General features: G+C 30.9%; 1 protein-coding gene across 2 annotated transcripts in view; it reads left to right on the forward strand.

Moving 5' to 3' along the window:
• The first annotated feature begins 6,486 nt into the window (after positions 1-6,486).
• The window catches only part of LOC143910249 (very long chain fatty acid elongase AAEL008004-like), a 59,917-nt gene continuing 45,913 nt past the window's right edge, over positions 6,487-20,490 (forward strand). For both annotated transcript variants that reach the window (XM_077428642.1, XM_077428650.1), the window contains exon 1: positions 6,487-6,708. The gene's annotated coding sequence lies outside the window, so the exon portion shown is untranslated. The remainder of the gene's footprint in view (positions 6,709-20,490) is intronic.

The following is a 20,490-nucleotide window of genomic DNA, read 5'->3' on the forward strand; positions in this document are numbered from 1 at the left end:
AAAAACCTCGATTCTCTAGAGTAAAACTGCTACTTCCAGTTCGGATAAAAATATTTAAAAAATGTAAGGTTATAAATATTATTATTTATATTACATGTAAAAAAAATTAATCCGATTTAGTCGGCGGCTTGGGAGATAATTGAATTCAAAAACTTAAAAAAAAGAGGACACCCATAAGCGGAGGTACCATTTCCGGTCATCTTAAAAATTTGAAAAAAATTAACGTCGTGTCGATAAGAATTTCAGTAACTGATACTAAGTTTCAGTTCGATAGGACTAACGGTGTTCAAAAAATCCCCAAAATACACAGACAAACAGACACACATTTTTTCTAGATCATGAAAACGTGATCAGTAATCGATTCTGAGTTCGAATCAGTCAAAATCTCGAGTTCGAATTTTCGCATGATAACAAAACTTCATCTATTGTTACTACGTACATAGATAAAGTAACTATTGTTACTACGTACATAGATAAAGTAAAAATATAATATGTACAAATCGATACAGCAAAATGTATTTAAAAACATAATTTGGAAGAATTTTGGTAAAAAATCAACGGTCGCCTTTTGAGACGTCTTTAGATTTCAGACAATATAATTTTAATTACCTCCGATCAAACTTGATCTACATATAATACATACTTAACAGATTAACACACCTGAACTGAAAAAGTGATGCGATTAATCGCATCGAAAAAAGATTCACCATCTTAGAGCAGTTACTGCGAAGCCCTACATACTCAACATCCCCTCCAGTTGTTGCTAGATGTGATGTCCCGCCTCATCCTGTCTCTTCTGTTGCTAATGTAGCTGGAATCGGTCACTCCAGGCGTAAGAAGAGGAAGGGACGTAAGACCGATCAGCAACTTGGTGATGGTGATTCCGGTCAACTGATTGCCCGTTCTTCTTCTTTAGCTGAGCAACCTCTACGTCGGCGTAATTTCGAAGTTGGGACTGCTGCTGCTGGTGTCATTACTGCAGTTAGACGACATGTTCATATTCATGTTTGGAATCTCTCTGTGGGTACATCGCGTGATGATGTTTAGGCACACGTTTCTGCAATTTGTGGAAGTAAGGAAGGCATCGTGGTTCTACCCCTTAATGCTCGTGGAACTTATGCTTCCTTTAAGGTCACAGTTCCTGCTTCTGTCGCTGGCCTTATATTTAAATCCTGCTCTTGGCCTGATGGTGTCCACTTCGGGAAATTCAGGGATTGGGGAAGAAGTAATGGGAATGATAGAACCAAATCTATGAAATCTTCAAATCTACTACCACCTCCACTTATATGTCTGCTATTGAAGATGTGTCAACGAATGTCCTGCGCCCTAACGTCACGTTCGCGGAGGCATGTTCTGGAGCCAGTTCCTTGACGCCTTCCACGGACACTTCAACTGTTGGTGATTCGACTATGGCAGCGGTTGCAGTGGCGTCGATCCATGTTGCTTCTCCTTCATCTTCATTTACTTGTTACAGTGCGCCTATTACTTGTTCTAGTGCACCTATTATATCAGATACCATAACTTCTGGTTCTCATAGTGATACTGCGTTGACTGTTGGGGCTTCTTCTTCTTCCCCTTCTGCTTTGTCTCCATTGGCTGGTCCTGTGACTGCTAAACAGTCATTTCTTAAATCAAAGAGACTCACGCGCCAGATGGAGAAAATTGGAAATTTATTACCAAAACGTACGCGGTCTCAGGACCAAAGTAGCCGCGTTTAGTGAGGCCATGCATAGTGTTTGTGATGATATGGTGGCGTTAACTGAAACATGGTTAGCCCTATCATTTTTTGATTCGGAGTTCTTTGACTCTTCGTGGACAGTGCATCGTCGGGACAGACTAGAACGACGTGGAGGGGGAGTGTTATTTGCTTCTCGAGTCTGGTTGCGGTCTGTCAGGTTGAAGAACTTCGAAACCCTTTCTGGCGAGGACTTATGGGTGAGAGTTGATTTTGTATTTGTGAAAATGTTTATATGTGTGGTTTACATTCCACCCGCTGCGAAAGATGATGTATATGAGTTATTGTTTGCGAATATGATGAATGTACATGATCTCATGAATGAACGTAACATATTGTTAATAATGGGTGATTTCAATTTGCCTAGTGCTAATATTCATGTCCGCAATAAATTTAATTTTGTTATTGCCTATTGCGACCTAGTACAAGTTGGTTCGCCCATTAGTCCAAATATGCTTGACATTGTGTTGGTAAATGAATCTAAAGTGTCAGCAACGATGATCCTATGCCCAAAAGGAACTGCGGTCATCCCTGAGGACCTTTATCATGATGCACTACATATTGAGCTTCTGTTTTTGTCTTCTGTGAGAGCTGTTTCAGCTTGTTCATCTGTTGGGGTTTCTTCATCACGGTGGAATTTCGCTCGTTTTGATTCTGAATTGGTTTAAAATGAGGTTCGTTCAATTGACTGGCGCCAAATGTACCTCATGAATACTGGTGATGCTGTTGAATTTTTGTATAATACACTTTATAATATTTTTGACAGTCATGTTCCTCGGTTCATCAGTTATCCTAATTCAGAACAACATCGACGGGTATTTCCACAGTGGTTTGGGTCCAAACTTATAGCTGTTGTTCGTGCAAAATGGTTGTCTCATAGAAAATCGAAACGTAGCCAATCATTTCGTTACTATGAGAAATTCCGGATTCTTAGGAAGATCGTGAAGCGTGGTGTTAGTGAGCGTTATACTCACGTTATACATAAAGAGATGGAGAGTGCTATCGCAAGTAATCCTCACCACTTTTTCAGATTTATTAAGAGTAAGCATATTTCACATGGCCTTGAGCATTCATTCTCATATAATAATAAAAGTTATGTCGGTCCTGAGATCGCTAATGCTTTTGCTAAATTTTTTAGCTCTGTTTTTGATCAGAGATCACCATCCCTTGATGTTAATTTGGCTTCCCAAATTGGTACTGAGGGTGTCAGTATAGACATTCCGCGGGTCTCGCTTGGAGATGTTAGGATGGCAATTTTTAAGCTGAAGGGGTCTGTTGGGCTTGACGGTGTGCCCCCTGACGTATTAAAGGCATGCTGTAATTCGCTCTTAGAGCCTCTTCAGTTTATTTTTAACCTTATTCTTGGTTCTGGTAATTATCCTGAAAAATGGAAATAATCTAGAGTCATTCCTATACATAAAAGTGGCTCTAAAAATGAGGTTGAAAATTACAGACCTATTGCTATCATCTCGGTTATTCCCAAAATTTTTGATAATATCCTTCACCGTTTGATACTTTTGCAGTTTAAAAGATTGTTGTGTGATGAGCAGCATGGTTTTTCACCATGTCGTTCCACTACCACTTATCTTGCCTGCTTTTCATATTATACCATGTCTAAAGTTGACGGTGGACAACAAGTTGATGTAGCCTACTTTGACATTCGTAAAGCATTTGATCTTGTCAATAATGACGCTCTTGTGATCAGATTAGCTGAAGTGGGCTTTTCTCCACGTCTTCTTAAACTCTTTGCTTCTTATCATAGTGATAGGAAGCAATTTGTTAGATATGGTATTTATGAATCTCCTTCATTTTTTACGCGACCAGGGGTCCACCTTAGGCCCTTTACTATTTACAATAGTCATTAATAACCTCCCTAAAGTACTACGCAATGCTTCATGTCTCTTGTTTGCAGACGACGTTAAATTCTGCAAACAAGAGACAGACGACGTCTCTTGTTTGCAGAAGCGTGTGGAATCTATGGTCGACTTGGGTATCACTTCTGATCCTCAATTCATCTTTCACAACCACATCAAGACAGTCGCTGACGTTTCCTTTCGTCGACTTGGATCTGTCTTGATATATGCTAGGTTATTCTCCAACCCAAGTGTCTTCTCGCTTGCTTTTCAACTCGCTTGTTAGAAGTAAGCTAGAGTATAATGCGATTGTGTGGAATACGCATGAAGCAAACTACTCTCTTATTATCGAAAAAGGGCAAAAAGCATTTCTTCGTTTTCTATATAAGAAAGAGTTTGGGTATTACCCATATCTAGTGCTTCCGATCCCGGAAGGTTACTTCAGCACCGGGATCGTGGTGCTGGGAATTTCTGATCCCGGGATCCCGGTGTATAAGAAAAAAAAGTTCAATTGCATGTTTTCATATTTCAAAAACGTTCAATTGCATTTTTCAAACTCTCCCGATGTTTCACGCAAAAAATACTCTCATATTGGCGTACTAATTTTGAGAGTTTGGCTACATTCTTTAAATTTTCGGTTCACATCCATAAATTTCTAAGATTAAATAAAACACATCCGAAAATGTAATAAAATAAAGTAAAAAATATCGCTTTGATTCATTGATTTGTTTTTTACAAATAGTTGAAAATCCACCTAATATAAAAAAAGCTCCAATTACATTTACTTTATGTAAAAAAATCGGATGTGACCAACCTACGACTTTATCTATGTATTTGAGGAATATATGTAAGTATACAAAATAAAATTCGATAATCGAACATATGTATGGTACATACACGTTCACACATACCGGCTATGATCATTTTCAATACAAATTGAACACAACTGTAGGAAAACTTACACAGATTAAAGTTCTTCTTCAGTCCGATTTGATGAGTGGTTTGGGAGATAATTTAAATCAAAAACTTAAAAAAAAAGAGAACATCTATAAGGGAAGGTACCATTTCCGATCAACTTAACAATTTGAAAAAAAATTAAGTTGTATCGATAAAAGTTTCAGTAACCAATACTAAGTTTCAGTTCGATAAAATGAACAGTGTTCAAAAAATCCCCAAATTACACTGACACACAATAAACATACAGACACTCACACAGAAACACAGACACACACATTTCGTAATAATAAAAAGCATTTAAATCAAATTCTTTTAACATATTTATCTGGTAACCTGCACTCATCATTACTTTCTTAATTTGAATGTGATGTATGAGTGGAATCTTAATCTACTGTCTTCCATTTGGGCCTCGCTGTGATTTTATTTTTTATTCATATTTTGTTTTATTTATTTTACTTTTTCTTTCTCCTTTGTACATTTTTATGTACTATTTTAATTGTATTAATATTTTCCTTTTGTTACTTTTTTAATATTATTTTATTTTACCATGTTTTCTGCTTTTTAATTTTTCTGTTTTTTACTAATTTTACTTGTATCATTATCTTTGTTAAATGTAGGCCATTATGGCGCATTAGGTTCTTCCTGTAATGCCACAATGGTCCAAAACTATTAATAAATAAATAATAATAAATAATAATAATCAGAGCCGTAGCAAGACATTGAAAACGGGACAGAGGTCAAGGGCGCCGGGAGAGAGACGGGATAGGGAATAAAGGGAGAGACTATTGTCTATTAAGTCGATTAAAAAACTCTGAGTCCACTCACGCCCAAAACTATTGATTTATGAATAAATCTGACATCTCTGAGAAAGATGAGAAAGCGAGAATAGAGATAATAGAGATAAACAGTCATCTCCGCCGCACGGTTATCAACTGTGCAATCGGATAATACCAGTTAGTAATCGGATAATTTGTGTTTTTTTCTTTGTTTTTTAATATTTGTGTTTTTTTCTTTGTAATTTTAATTACAAAATATTTAGAATTTTTCCATTATTTTTGAATTGTTGTTTTTGATTTTTAAATGCTTTTTATTATTACGAAATTATGTTCAAAATACATCTTATATCTATTTTAATAGCTACTGATCTACTGATCATTTTCTATTTTACAATTTAATTTAATTTGATTAGTAATCATAGTATTTTATTATTCTAATGTTAATCTACAGCATAATAGGAAAAAGAGCTCAAAAACCTATTTACAACCCTTATAAATGCTCATAATACATCTAATACATAATATTAATTAAAGACTCACTAAAGTCGATGACCTAAAGCAGATTGTGTTTAGGTAATCTGTGTTTATACCTGAAGGGTATAGACATTGAATTGTTGTGTTGTCTTTAAATTGTATATAAATTTTTTTTAAATTCAAAATTAAACTCTTCATAAAAATAGATGCCAAATAGACGCTAAAATTGAAAATTTTGAATACCCTAAAACGCTAAAATGCACAATGGAAAAATGCTAAAATTGGAAAAAAGTAAATGTCCAAAATAAGTGTCTCTAATAATCTATTTTAACATATAACACGTGCATTGATAATATGACTCGAAGTGCAAAGTAATTTATTTAAATGTCATCACAAAAAAGAGACGACAATCTCAAACGATTTAAATGCAAATAAGGAAAACTATCAATTGTATAAAATTTTGACATTTCACATTATATTTTTCCTGAAATCATGTATGTACATTCATCGGTGCATATTACACCACTAACCAACACCGAAAATCATCGCCATCACAGTCCAATTAACTGTCAATATTTAATCGACAGACAAATTCAAATGCCGACGATTTGAACATAAGAATAGTTCGATCGAAGGCCGCTAGGGGCGCTGCTGGCTGCCGTATAAAATTCATGGCGGACTTTTACAAGTTCACACTTGTTTTCGAGTCGCTGTCTCGGCTGGTCAGAGCCTGAAAGTCGCACCAAAAGCGAGTCCCTTAGCTTTTCGTACATCCCCTTAAGCACCCTCTGGGCCGTAGGGGGAGGGGAGCGCCCGTGATATTAAATCGCAAGTGAAGTTAATTGTTGTTTGATTCATCGAACATTTTTGTGAACAACGTGTCTTTGGTGTCCACAAGTTGAGCAGGCCATAGGTGAGTTAATCGTTCCAGCATGGAACATGTTGTGAATTCGATTGATTAGTTAATGAGCGTTAAACAATGGCCTTATTGTTGGAGAAAATTTTCCCATTGATAATTAATTAGTCCACCATACGCGACGATATATTATTTTTTGATTGCGAAATGGCTTATTAGTGGAAATTATGCCATTGCAAAGTGTCGGATTGGTTTTCTTTCGTCGTTTGAAATAATTAATACTATGTAGTTGTACTAGTTTGTAATTGTCAATTGAAAGCTGTTAAGTGAAAAATAATAAAACTTTTAAGTGCGGTACAATAATATTTAATAGAAAAATACTTTTTTTTTGTAATACTATAAAATTTATCAAACTACATACATATATAAAATTAATTTTGAAATATTATATATGTAAGTTGATTTGAAATAGTTTTTAAAAACTTTTAAATTTAGGAATAATTTTTATTGTTCGAGTTTTTGTTTTTTTATATCGAATATATATATTGAAAGAGGTTTAAATCAATACGTATAATAATCTAATTAGTATATCGAACAGTGGTTTATATTAATAATTTAATAGTATCTACATATATAGAATAATTCGATATACTAATTATTATATCGAATAATGGTCTAATTAGTATATCGAATAATGGTATTATAGTAGGAAAAGGCAACGAATTTACTATTTTATATACATACATACATATGTGTGTACATACCGAGGTAGTTGGTTAGCAATTGATTCTAGTATACGCTTGTTGATAACAATTCATTCATTCAATGTTGTTAATTCAAATGATATATGAAAATTCCCACGAACAGATTCGTATGTGGATTGAATGTTCAATAAAATATACATTGAGCTTTTGGCGTATTTTTTTATGTCACAATAGATAATAGCATACATGGTATATGTTATTTCAAAGACATTGATTTTATTTCTGTCTAGTTCAAAAGTTTCTAAGTGATTTTGAATCGGATTTCAACTTGAAACGCCTTCTATAGAGCAATAATCACAGTTGTATTATACTTAATAGGTATTATGTGCGGTAAATTTGCTTGTAATTTGCCGATAATCGGTATTAAATTATATTTTCTTCAACGACCCATTTTATATAATAAAACTGGTAATTATTAGAATGATAAATGACTCAAATTCTTAGTATACCAATCAAAGGATAATGGTTTACTATTAAAAACGATGTAAAATTTTACACGAATTTTCAATTACATCTTTAATTAATGTAAGACCATTCGAATCTATTTATATACTTATTTAAATTGTACATATATATGATTGGATTAAATGAAAACACTGCAAGAAGAGTTGGACGTAACATATAAGATTAACTTTTAAGAATGTTACAATTAAATTTGCATTTAATTGAATGATTAAATAGTTTTTAATTAAATTCATATGTATAGGTACATTGTATGTATAGGTATATAAATAAATCAACTAATGACTCTTTGTTAATATGTTTTTAAGTGGAGAGAAAGATTGATAAAATAGAAAAAATAATAATTAAAAATTTATCTACCGGTTATGTACATAAACTAGATGTAAAAAAATCTCACAAATTTAGGAATAAGCCCCTAATTCGGTATATGGATTAAAATAAAAAAGTATCTCACAGTCAAAATCACCACATCAATAGGCAAATTTGGCAAAATAAGCTTTGCAATGGTCAATATTTTTCATTTCAATTATCTAGATACTTCTCTAGAGAAGCAATTGAACCATTGGAAAATATCTAAAATGTCACTATTTATTGAACATTGAACATTGAATATTGCAATGAAATTGAACATTGCAATGAAAATATATAAATGATTTTTTGATAGCTTAAATGTAGTTAAAGGAAGTTAAATTTATTTTGTAAATTTTCTATAGATATAAAGATTGACGTATATAAAGAACTTTTGATGAATATACAAAAAGGCGAAAATGATAAAAACGAATCTGAAACACGAATCCAAAAATACCACACATACATACATACATACATACATACATATGTAGGTACATATATGTATGTATATGAGATGGAAAATAATGAATCATTACGTTTTGTAAGAATGAGAGGTGATCTAATTGAAGTCAACAAAATTATAAATTGTTGTTTGTGTATATATATGTATATACATATATATGTTTTGTTTTTGTCATATCTAATTTCTATAGTTATTATTTTGTTTCTTTTCTTTTATGTTATATTTTTGAACATTGTGGCGCATTAGGAATTCCTGTAATGCTACATACAATGGTCCAAACTTTAAATAAATAGTCATTACATTTGTCCTATGACAAACCTCGTAACGTTTAACAATAACACTCATCTGATAGGTCACATTCTATGGCTGCAAAAAGATATTTACTTCGAAATAATTAGAAAATTCGTCTTTTCAAATAGACTGGTTAAAATTTAAAATAGTCTATCCAATGAATAAGTAATTTCTAGTAACCTTTTTAAAAATAAACTTGATGATTTCCTTAAAATAAATGGGTTTTTTGTAGTTTTTCTTAGTTTATCTTTTATTTTCTCTTGTTTATATTATTTTCGTCTATTTCATATACCTATGCTATATTGAGTTGTTAATATTTTCTTTTCGGTTTTCTTTGTTTCCGATTTTTATCTTGATAATCCAAAGGGTTTGATAACATATACTACTGTATATATGTATTATCAAACCCTTTGGGTCTATTGGCTTCGCCACTTAATTAAAAGTATTCTTAAATAAATACATATATATATATATATATATATATATATATATATATATATATATATATATATATATATATATATATATATATATATATCTTAATTTGTATATACATAAATCAAGATAAACACCTCAATGTTTGTACAAACAAATCCAACATATGTACATAGATAAAGATGCCTCACACAAGTGGATCCTAAGCTCAAGGGTCAACAGTTTTCCTTATTCATATTATGCTTTTTATATGAACAATCATTGCTTTATAATAATTAACTATTTAACATTTGGTTTGGATCAGAACTTCAATTTATTATAAATACATTAAAGAAACAGTATACACTATTTTTAGATGTATTATTCATTGTGTTTTAATCATAAAAAATAGGTAATATATACGAAATTATTTCTTGTTTCATGATTTCGCCTGTCGGCCCTTAAAAGTAAAAAAAAAAACAGTTAAATAGCGACATCCTGCATACCATACATATATTATATTTGGCAAAGGTCAACTACAAGTTCAAGGCAAATCGTAAAAAATATAAACAATTCTTATCGCAAATCTGAAGTAGTTTTAAACCGTTATACATATGTACATATACATACATATACTCATATAACTAAGAGGAAACCTAAGACAATTTTTCACAGTAGATTTTCATGGCGCGTCTTCTGAAATCGGTCACGAATTTGAACACGCACGAATTGACATGCAACGATGCGTTTTTTCATCTTGGGCAAATCGCATGTAATAAATAATGCGATTGTGTCGAGACACACGAACGAAATTTATGTACGTAGCGGTGTGATGTTATTATTTATTATTTAATCAGACAGTTACACAAGACACGACCGTGAATCGTACGCAATTTTACGGTGGATGAACGCGTAACGTATTGTGTCTTCGTATATGTACATATATCTCATTTTCTCGTCTTCTGTGAGATCTTATCTTATGTGCAGGTGTATTATGATTATTCCTCAGATGAAAATTGAGATGCATCAAATTTTTATAATGAAATTGGAGCTATAGCTTAATGAGTTTCGCGTAATCCTAAGAATAGCTTCTCAGGGCATATTTAGAGCATCTTCATTTTACAGACACACAGATTGGTATGTGGCACTTTTTTTTCCCCATCAAATATAGTCAATTTGTCTGATTTCATTGAAACGGTTCCAACAAATTGGCGATATCATACTATTTCTCGCAAGATTCGAGTTTCAGCATCTAAATTTATCCATAGTCGTCTCTTTGACGCTGCGTAAAATTGCTCTATAAATTTTCTATCGATTTTTATAATTGGTCAGGAAGGCGCATTAGAGTTTACCTGTTGGCCCTTCCTGGTGTATCATATATGTATAAAATAAAATGATAAATAAACAATATGCAAAAAAATACCGCTGCTAGGTCAAATCTGTACCATTGGTTTCGGTGATATTTTCATTGTTATCGATCGCTGTCAAGCAAGGATAAATATAAGGATAAAATAACACCGAAAACACTCCAGGAGGTGATTTTTAGGACTGTGTACCATGTATATGGGCTAGAATTGCTGCGATTTTTTTGCATGTTAAAAGTATCTAAAAAAAACACGTAACAAATACCACTTAGTGGGTGGCACACTTTGGGGGTGGTAAATCATATACGATTTTTGTATCACATTCCTAGAGGGGGCGGCATTTAGAACATTGCCTAATGGTGGCAAATGGCCTTGGAACGTCACTGTATAGGGGGGATTGACCTGGAAATGTGACACATCTCGTTATTGTTCTCGAGGAAAAATAGAAAGATGTTATCGTGGTAGTTAACTGTAATTGAAACATAATTTTAATCGTTTCACCATATAAAAATATTTCCTATACTATAATAATTGTATCTTAATATGATAAATATAAGGAATTGTTGTCGTTTAGATAGATTTGTGTATTATATATATGTATATATATATATATATATATATATATATATATATATATATATATATATATATATATATATATATATATATGTATGTGTGTATGTAGCATGATGATAAATGGACGATACAATGGGTACAAATATAAAAAATGTTCTGCATCATTAAAAAATACATTTCACGGTAGAAAAATGAAATTAGTGGCTTAAAATAAAAATACGTTAACATGTATATTGTGTGCGATAATATCCGTCAATTTTGACGGATCGGTCCATCGGTTTTGCACACCTTGACGACACACCTGTTTTTTGCCATCGGTTTTTCTAAACGTCGAAATAAAACCTAAGGAATTCGCAGAGTTATCTACGATCTTATAATTTTAGGAATACCTGTAACGTGTTCACATAGTAGACGTTTGCCCTTTCATTTACATATAACGAAACGGATCTTAAGCATATTATATCTAGAAATTGTGTGAATGTTTTTTTTTATTTTATAAATTTGAATAGTGGAATATTGTATGCACGTAAACGGAAACTGTCATTCGAGAAAAATGCAACCGTGTTATGTTTCTATTACACGTGTTTCGAGTTTTAATGGAAAACTTCAAGGATATGAAGTCTTTGTAATGAAATTCATATATATTTATTATTATATGTATACTACATTAGTACACATCAGTTGATTTATTATGTCACATACGATTTTTTCATGCTAAATTATTTTCTGCACGTTTATATATGGAATTTTGCTATGCCTTGGTGACCTTTATGTTTAGAAGTTTTAAAATATTATTATATTAGATGATTGCATATTTTCGTGCCCGTTTACCGTTATAAAGCGTTTACCGCCGTGTGGCCGTTTGCAGATCTGCTTAGACATTCACCGTTTTAATATTTCACGAAAAACTATTAAAATATCATCGTTTTTTTATTGTTGAATATCTTCATTTTGATATATTGTTGATAAAATTTTATTTAGTCGAGTCAATAGTCCATCACACTAGATCAAACTTTGGACTGGTGAAATGCAACGAAATAAATTTGTACTGTTTGCATTTGTGACTTCCAGTTTGGAGTTAACTTGTGGTCTAATTGAAAGCTTTTTTGAATAAGTTTTTGGTTGAAAATTATTCAAAAAGGTATGTTCTAATATATTTGATTAAAATTTTACAAAAAATATAATTAATTTTAAAAGAATATCCACCCTCAAGTTTGATATTTTTTGTAAAAATCAAAAATTTTACAAAGGTTTTTAAAGTAAACTTCCGCTCGACTTCGTCATGATTTTAATGAATTATTAAATTTGAACTATTCATCTACAAGAGTGTTCACCACGCGAGCTACATTTGGGTATAATTAATTTTTCTAGTATTATCCTATTGGTCTTTTTTTTCTATATATGCAGTTGATAGGGGGTTTCAATGTAAAATATAATATATATTTTAATGAAATAAATCATAATAAATTAAATATATAGTCTTAATGAATGGGCATAGCAGGTACTAAAATTCCATAATTATTCATTGCAGTTATTTATTTTCAAAAGATGCGAGAACAATATTAGTTTCTTGACTGGCATTCCTTCTTCATTAGTCGAAAAAAGAGGTTCACGCTCAAAATATAAACAGTGCCCGAAAACAGCTCACTTGGCGAACACTGATGTACAAGAAACTGCAAAGATTTTCTACCACAAATTGCCACAAAGTCTTCTTTTTTTACGATAAACTAGTATCTTTATTTTGTCAATTGCTACACCGATAAACAAATTTTGACATTTTTTTGTATCATCAACTTAATTTTTCTAATACATTTTTGTCCCACAATCGTATAGTTTTTCTATGCAAAATGCAATGCTAACGCAAGTAAACTACTTCTTCCGGTCCATGGTTTTGTATTAAAATCACACAATATCTGAACCCTCATATTAATGCATCGAAAATAATTTCTCATCTTATTATGTGCAACAGTTTTTGAGATATACGGTTTTTTAATACAAAGTGAGCTTATGCAATCGTCAATTCTCATTGATATAAATTATATTGTTTTTATGTTTTGTTTTGTTTTGATGTTTTGTTCGTACTCGTACTTCGTTAGATGCATCATAATTTTGAATGATTAATGATCGTTGATTTAAGTTGTCGATGTTTGACCGGCTGAGTTTGATTTATATTACCGTTAAAACATTGCGATCGAATCTGTAATACATACATATGTACATATATCGTATGCACGTGTGCTTAATGTATTCCCTCGAGGTAGCTTTCAATGGATGCTTAAATTTCACCTATTATTTCATATATCATAAATATATAAAGTTTAGCGGATAGAATATTAACGGCGTATAAATAATATTAAGCGGAGATAAAATCACGAGAATTTCCCATCAATTTTAATATCATGCTGCATGATATTTTAGAATATGGTTAGAAGAATAATATGTATTTTCGTAATAAATATTAGGATGAGAATACAGATTTGAACAATTGAAATTATTTCGATAATTATTTATTTTACCAATTGTACGCCAAAGTCTCACGGGCGAGTCAAATTGATTTATCTCCTAAAAGGTACAATATTTAATATTTATAAAGGTTGTTTTCCAAGCACCATCTACGTATAGACGAACATGATTACAAAAATAAAATAAAAAAATAATTATTTAAATTTTTCGGGATTATTTTAAAATAAAAATTAGACAAATGTCATTAGGGCTGCTACTTGATCAATTATATCGAAAAATCCGAAACTTCTAATGAATCTGGTGCAAAATGCGTACGCATTCAAGGTCACACCAAACCTCTGGAAACCTCAAATTATGTGAGCCAAATCATTTTCTTTTCGTTGATATTTTTTTCAAATCATGTTCAACTAACTTGGCGCACAGGAAGAGATCAAATATGTATTTCATGATTGGCAGCTAACTGGTTAAATAGGCTTTATTTTATAAAAAAAAAAAAAATCCAATTCTACTCTTTATGTATATAAAAGCAATGTTGAGATAAATAGTTCACCTTCATCAATTTATTTAAAAGACAAAAAAATATTTCATTGAAATTAAAATCGAATCAATCACAATTCAAATCAAGAATTAAATAATCAAATTCGTTTAGTGTTATATATAAAATACGTTTAAAAGAGATAACTCTTTCCAATATACAGTCCACACTGCTTTAAATGGTACATGGTAAGTTCAAATCAGTTAAACTTGAACTGGATATTATTTGGAATATATGTATGTATGTATGTATTTATATGTACTGATCGTTACTGAGCTAAAAGTGATCAATAATCTTAAAGGCATGATATATTTAAGTCAATTAATAATTACATTCGCTCTCTTGAGATGATATTTTCTCGTTCTAAGGTGTGTGGCATGTGTCGTTTGAAAAATGGTATTGTTTTTTTCCATTCACGGATACTGAGACGTTTGTAAAAGTGGATTAATATGCTAATTCACAAGTGATGGCGAATGTTGCTAGCTTTCTAGATATGTTGTATATAAAATATATTCATATTCCAATTCGGCACGATTCAACCTTTTCGACCAAGAGAAGTATGTCACATCGGGCTAGGATTGTATCCGAGTTGATCGAGGAATATATGTATATAAAAAAAAATCGTATTATTTCGTACTGAACCGGTTGTGCTGTATTCGTTCTCGCGATGAATCTCTGTCTGAACGTGGTTTTCGGTATACTTAAATAAAAATTTAGCGGATTGGCCGAAACTAGTTTCTTCCTTATATGAGTTGTTTTTATCTGTGTAACCTAGAACTGATGGCGAATCTGCTTTTGGTTGGTGACCTCTGACTAAAGAGGCTGATCTATCACGTATCGGGGCATCCACAAAGCGAGGGTGTGCCCCTGTGATTAAAATACCGTTTTATTACAATATTAAGGCGAAAACTAAACATCTGGTGTGTACTATTGTAATAATGGTATAGGTATGTAAATTGAAAGCGATTTAAATAATTTATTGTGAAAAACCTTTTCTTCAATATTGAACGAAAATTATTGATATAGCTAGAATTTGTTTTGCTTGTATTATATAAATAATATTACGATATAAAAATATAACATAAGAATATGAAAACAATATAAATTTATTCATTTCGATAAATCAATGAAATACATTTTAAATTCGTTCGATGAAAATTGTGTGATATTATTAAAGTTATTATTTAATTTGATTTTATGTCAAATTTACAACATTTCTCGTAATAGACGTTACTCGTAAGTTAATAATGAGTCAAAACTACTTTCAAATTTTTTTCTTATCAATGCATAGTCACATTTAATTGGTGTTAATAGGCTTCTGTAAATAACGCTGCACTTAATACTAGACATTTTAAATATACACAATATTTTATAAATAAAATTTTTAGCAACATAGCGGTCTCCGTGACGGGCCCGAATGTTAAATTACAGAAAACACAAATATCGGAAGGCAAAGATCGAAAATCGAAAGATCTTAAGTCGAAAGATCAAAAAAAAAGGATGCATGGTAAACGGTACATACTCACGTATATACTCACTTAATTTGCGCGAGCAGGATACAACAGGAACAAGAGCAACAGGCTTTTCTTCCCGTATTAATGTGCGCGCGCAGAATACGGGAGGAAAAGCCTGTTCCTCTTGTTTCTGTTGTATCCTGCTCGCGCAAATTAAGTGAGTATGTACCGTTTACCATGCACCCTTTTTTTTGATCTTTCGACTTAAGATCTTTCGATTTTCGATCTTTGCCTTCCGATATTTGCGTTTTCGGGCGTTTCACATTCGGGCCCGTGATGTAGACCCGTTAATAGGCTTCTGTAAACAACGCTGCACTTAATACTAGACATTTTAAATATACACAATCTTTTATACATAAATATTTTATCAACATAGATATCTATTCTGTCAATCGAATGCTTTTGCTTTTATAATTAATTAGCTAGCTAACTAATTCTATCTGATTATATCTTAAAAACAGTATGAATGACGATTCAAGATGATTTTACAATAGTTTGGTTTTTTGTTGAAATTTTTCATGCTAGAAGTAATGTTTCACAACGACTGTTATTCCTATAATACTGAGCAAAAAAAAAAATCACATTTTTATTTAGCGGAGCAGAGTGTAATCAATCTTTACTTAGTTTGGTTTACTAAATTTGAATATGACAATGATTTTTCTCGTTTATGAGATATGAGCGTTTAAAAAAATGGGATTTTTTTTACAAATTTTTGACTTTTGCAGAATTTAATTCAAATTCTAGTATTGCTGTGACAAAAGTGAGTATTGAAATCGATAGTCAGATGTTTTTTCTATTGATTCAGATTTTTATTGCTTTAAAATACTAATAATGAATTATCTAGCGAATTTTAAATGTCAAAAATATATTTTTTACATTTATCCACGTTTATAAAGATTGGTTTTTAATCTCATTTTATTTACTGTCTAAACGTACTAATTTAAGCGGTAAATTATAGTAATTAGACCTTTCAATCAGAATTTTGTGCATTTTTGGTAGCGATATCTTAATAGTGAGCTCGTTATAATATAGCCGAGTGATTAAATGGAAAAACCAAATTATTTGTAAAAACCTGCAATCTCACTACAGGAGTTCCAACGTATCTGATAAAAAAAAATTAATTAAGTCATTAGATTTGTTTAAATAATAAAATTAATATTTTACAATTCCATTGTGTTTAGGATATCGATTCGATTTTAAATTACGTCTATGAACAACACGAAACGAAAGCGTGCATTGTTCTTTTTTTTTACGTCTCAATTTCAAAAAGCTTTCTCGACTGAATTAATTTATTATTGCACTCAAAATTTACCGCTATTCTCTAATTAGCGGTCTGCGAATTTCGCCCACGCGAAGCCAAGTCGACGTTTCCGGGGTGGTTCGTAAGTTGCGTCAATTAAACATTTCATAGCATCATAATTTCGTTCGAAAAATGTCGAACCGTTGCCCAACGTCCGAAAACAGAAACCTTGAAAATTTTATTTTTCTCTGAACGCGTGCCTAACAGTTGGGAAATCCTGACCCACGCCTCGCGCGCCACCGTTGCAAAATCAGGGCCCATTTCTCAATAAAACATTTACAGGAAAATATGTTTGTATTATAATTTATTCCGTATCAAGTTCACGCACAGACTTTTTTTCGGCGAATCCTTCAATTACGTTGAATAATAATTGAAAATGACTTTTATTTGCTCACAATCGAATAAATTACAATTTGAACTGATTTTGTTGATACATTTACATACTTTAATTTTGCGCGAGCAAATGTGGCGATCAATCACCAAACATATGTATTTTACGCAACTATAAAAAAATTACATACCTTGCGTGTATTTTTTTTTTTAAATTACTATCTTTGTCAATTTATCGAACGCAAGGTGAAAAAGCAATTACAGTTACGTTATATATTAAGTTATCGCATGTATAAATTGAGGAATTCGGCTACCTGTATTATTATAGATCACTCAATAATATTTTCAACGATGAGAATGTGTGTAAAATTTATTCGATTCGATTAAAATATTCCTACGATCGAAATTTTTTTGGAGTATTTGGTTCGAATTCGTTTGTATTTATTTGTATAATAAAATAATTCAATAATTTATGCACTCATATTAAAATAACGTAAATATAATTTCGGTGACATCGACGAGTAGGTTATAACAAAACCCAAAATATTGAAATATTCTTCATAATCGACATTTTATTGAGTAAAAATCTATTTTTAATACATGATAAAATTGATTACGCGATAAAATTTAATAGTACTTTCAATTTGTAACGGTTTTATGAGAAAAATGTAAAATTTTCATACATACAAATTGAAAATCAAAAAATATTGAATTACATAAGATAATGATAGATTATATTTATTAATAGTTCTGTGAGTCACACTATAGAATCTGTAAAAGTGTCCTCAAATATTTGCACTATATTGATTATGTTTTTGTGTTGATTTTAAAATTTTAGAACCAACGCAAAAATTTCTCTTCAATACACATAAATCTAACGGAAGTTGTAAAAGTCACATTTGTGTGCCTTTTTTTTATCAATAAAGGTTTTCGGGTCAATGTTTAAGAATATCACTCGGATGCTTTTCGCATTCACCCACGGATTATAATGATATACCTACGTGTATATTTTAAATTGATATTTCGGATCATCTTTTGAATTATTTTTATGTCTATACGTGTCTATATGTTTCTGGTTAATTTAATTGTAGAGGATTTTTGGCACGGATAAAGTCATGCGTTGGCCTCGAAATATTTAATACATCTGTTTCACGAAACAGGACGAGTTTTGTCGGCTTCGTATTTTCAATAACTTTCATTTTTTTATTTATTTGGTTACATTCTTATTGTATGCACAAAATTAATAATAAATGTATAAGAATTGTCTCTATTAAGTGATGATGTTTTCAGGGAAATACCGAATATGTAAATATTGGGTTTTTCATTGGCTTTTAAATGAAAATTAGAGGAATATTTTGAATTATTTTAAATTTTCAATCAAAATTCATATTGATTTGCAAATTTTATCCAATCTGCGGTCGAGCAGAGTGCACAAAAAAACATAAAAGAAATTAAGACAAATTGAGTTATTCACAATAAAACCGGATACTTCAACCGGTTTTTTTGCGTTCTTATTATATTAATTTTACAAAGTAGAGATACACTTACAAAAAATAAACTAAAAATCCTGCAATAAAAAAATAACAGAATATACATACGATTTAGAGAATTCATCACATTGCATATAATAATATGTCGAATTGTTAAATCCGTTATTTATTTAGAACACAAAAATGTAAATATTCATAAATATCAATCATGGATAGATATATGCTTTATACATTGTCTAGTAAATGCAAACACCAGCTTACATTTTTAGCTAAAGCTTACAACGATATATTTCAGAAATATTCTGATATTAAAGTTACATATGTATGTATATATGTCTGTAATAAAGGTTATATCTCCCGTGTACACTATACACTAAATGATTTTGACGATGCATACACATATGTACTAGACAATATATACATTAGCGAGCTCTACACTCTCAATGCAACATACACATATATTTATTTACATATTTTTCAAAATTAATATCTTCATACATAAGCACGCATCGTATATTATAAATTGCTAACATATTTTAATACATAATTTTCAATTGATATTACTTATCTATAACTACAATTAAATTATACTTACATTAATAGAATTATTTTCAAAATATTTACGTAGTTCTGAAATATCATATAGAGAAGTTCGACTTAAAATGTAGGTAACAGATATACGTATATAAAGACATAGATATACATATTTTTACTTTATTTTATGTGAGATTATTATATTTTAATCTTAATAATTTTATTTGGAAACGTCGCTTCTATATTTTTTGTTAGCAATAACACAAGGAAAAAAATGATTCTCCATTTTTCAAGATCTCTGTGTCTACATAGAAAAACCAATGGTGAATTTAGTATCAAATGTATATTACAATAAACCAATAGGTGAATTACAAAAATAGAATCGATCTAAAAATGAAATAAGCATGTATATATAAATCTCTTTAAATGTAAGCCTTCAAAATACTTCACAGGCAATATGATAGTCAACAGAAATTGGACATTTAAAAATATATATTTGATATACTAGTTATATTTATGTAATACGAATCTATTCTAGCATACAGTTTCAAACTGTATCGATTTATTAATCATACATTTGCATACATACATAAGTGTATGATTATATCAATACGAATGCAATGGAAAACTTACAAAGGTTTCATGTTTTTTTATACATATATACCCATATCTTTCAATTTTCGAAACGCGTAGGTGTGACCAATGCAACACGGCAATGAAAATCCCTTTTCCAAGAATGTAGTCGTACAGGTTTTATCGTTGGTTGATTCACGCAAAATTTTCCGGTACGATTTGCACAAGACTTTCAATTGTATCATCGAAATCATACAACTGAAATGAAAATTTGTAAAAAACGTATTTACACTATGGAATAATATCATACCGTGTTTGGATTTTAAATTGTTTTAAATTGATAGCTAATTATTTTTTGCCATTTACATAACTGTGAATTTCATATACAAGACATGCGTTCAAATTATAGCAATGT

Source organism: Arctopsyche grandis, chromosome 1, assembly GCF_051622035.1.
Source record: "Arctopsyche grandis isolate Sample6627 chromosome 1, ASM5162203v2, whole genome shotgun sequence".
Lineage (NCBI taxonomy): Eukaryota > Metazoa > Arthropoda > Insecta > Trichoptera > Hydropsychidae > Arctopsyche > Arctopsyche grandis.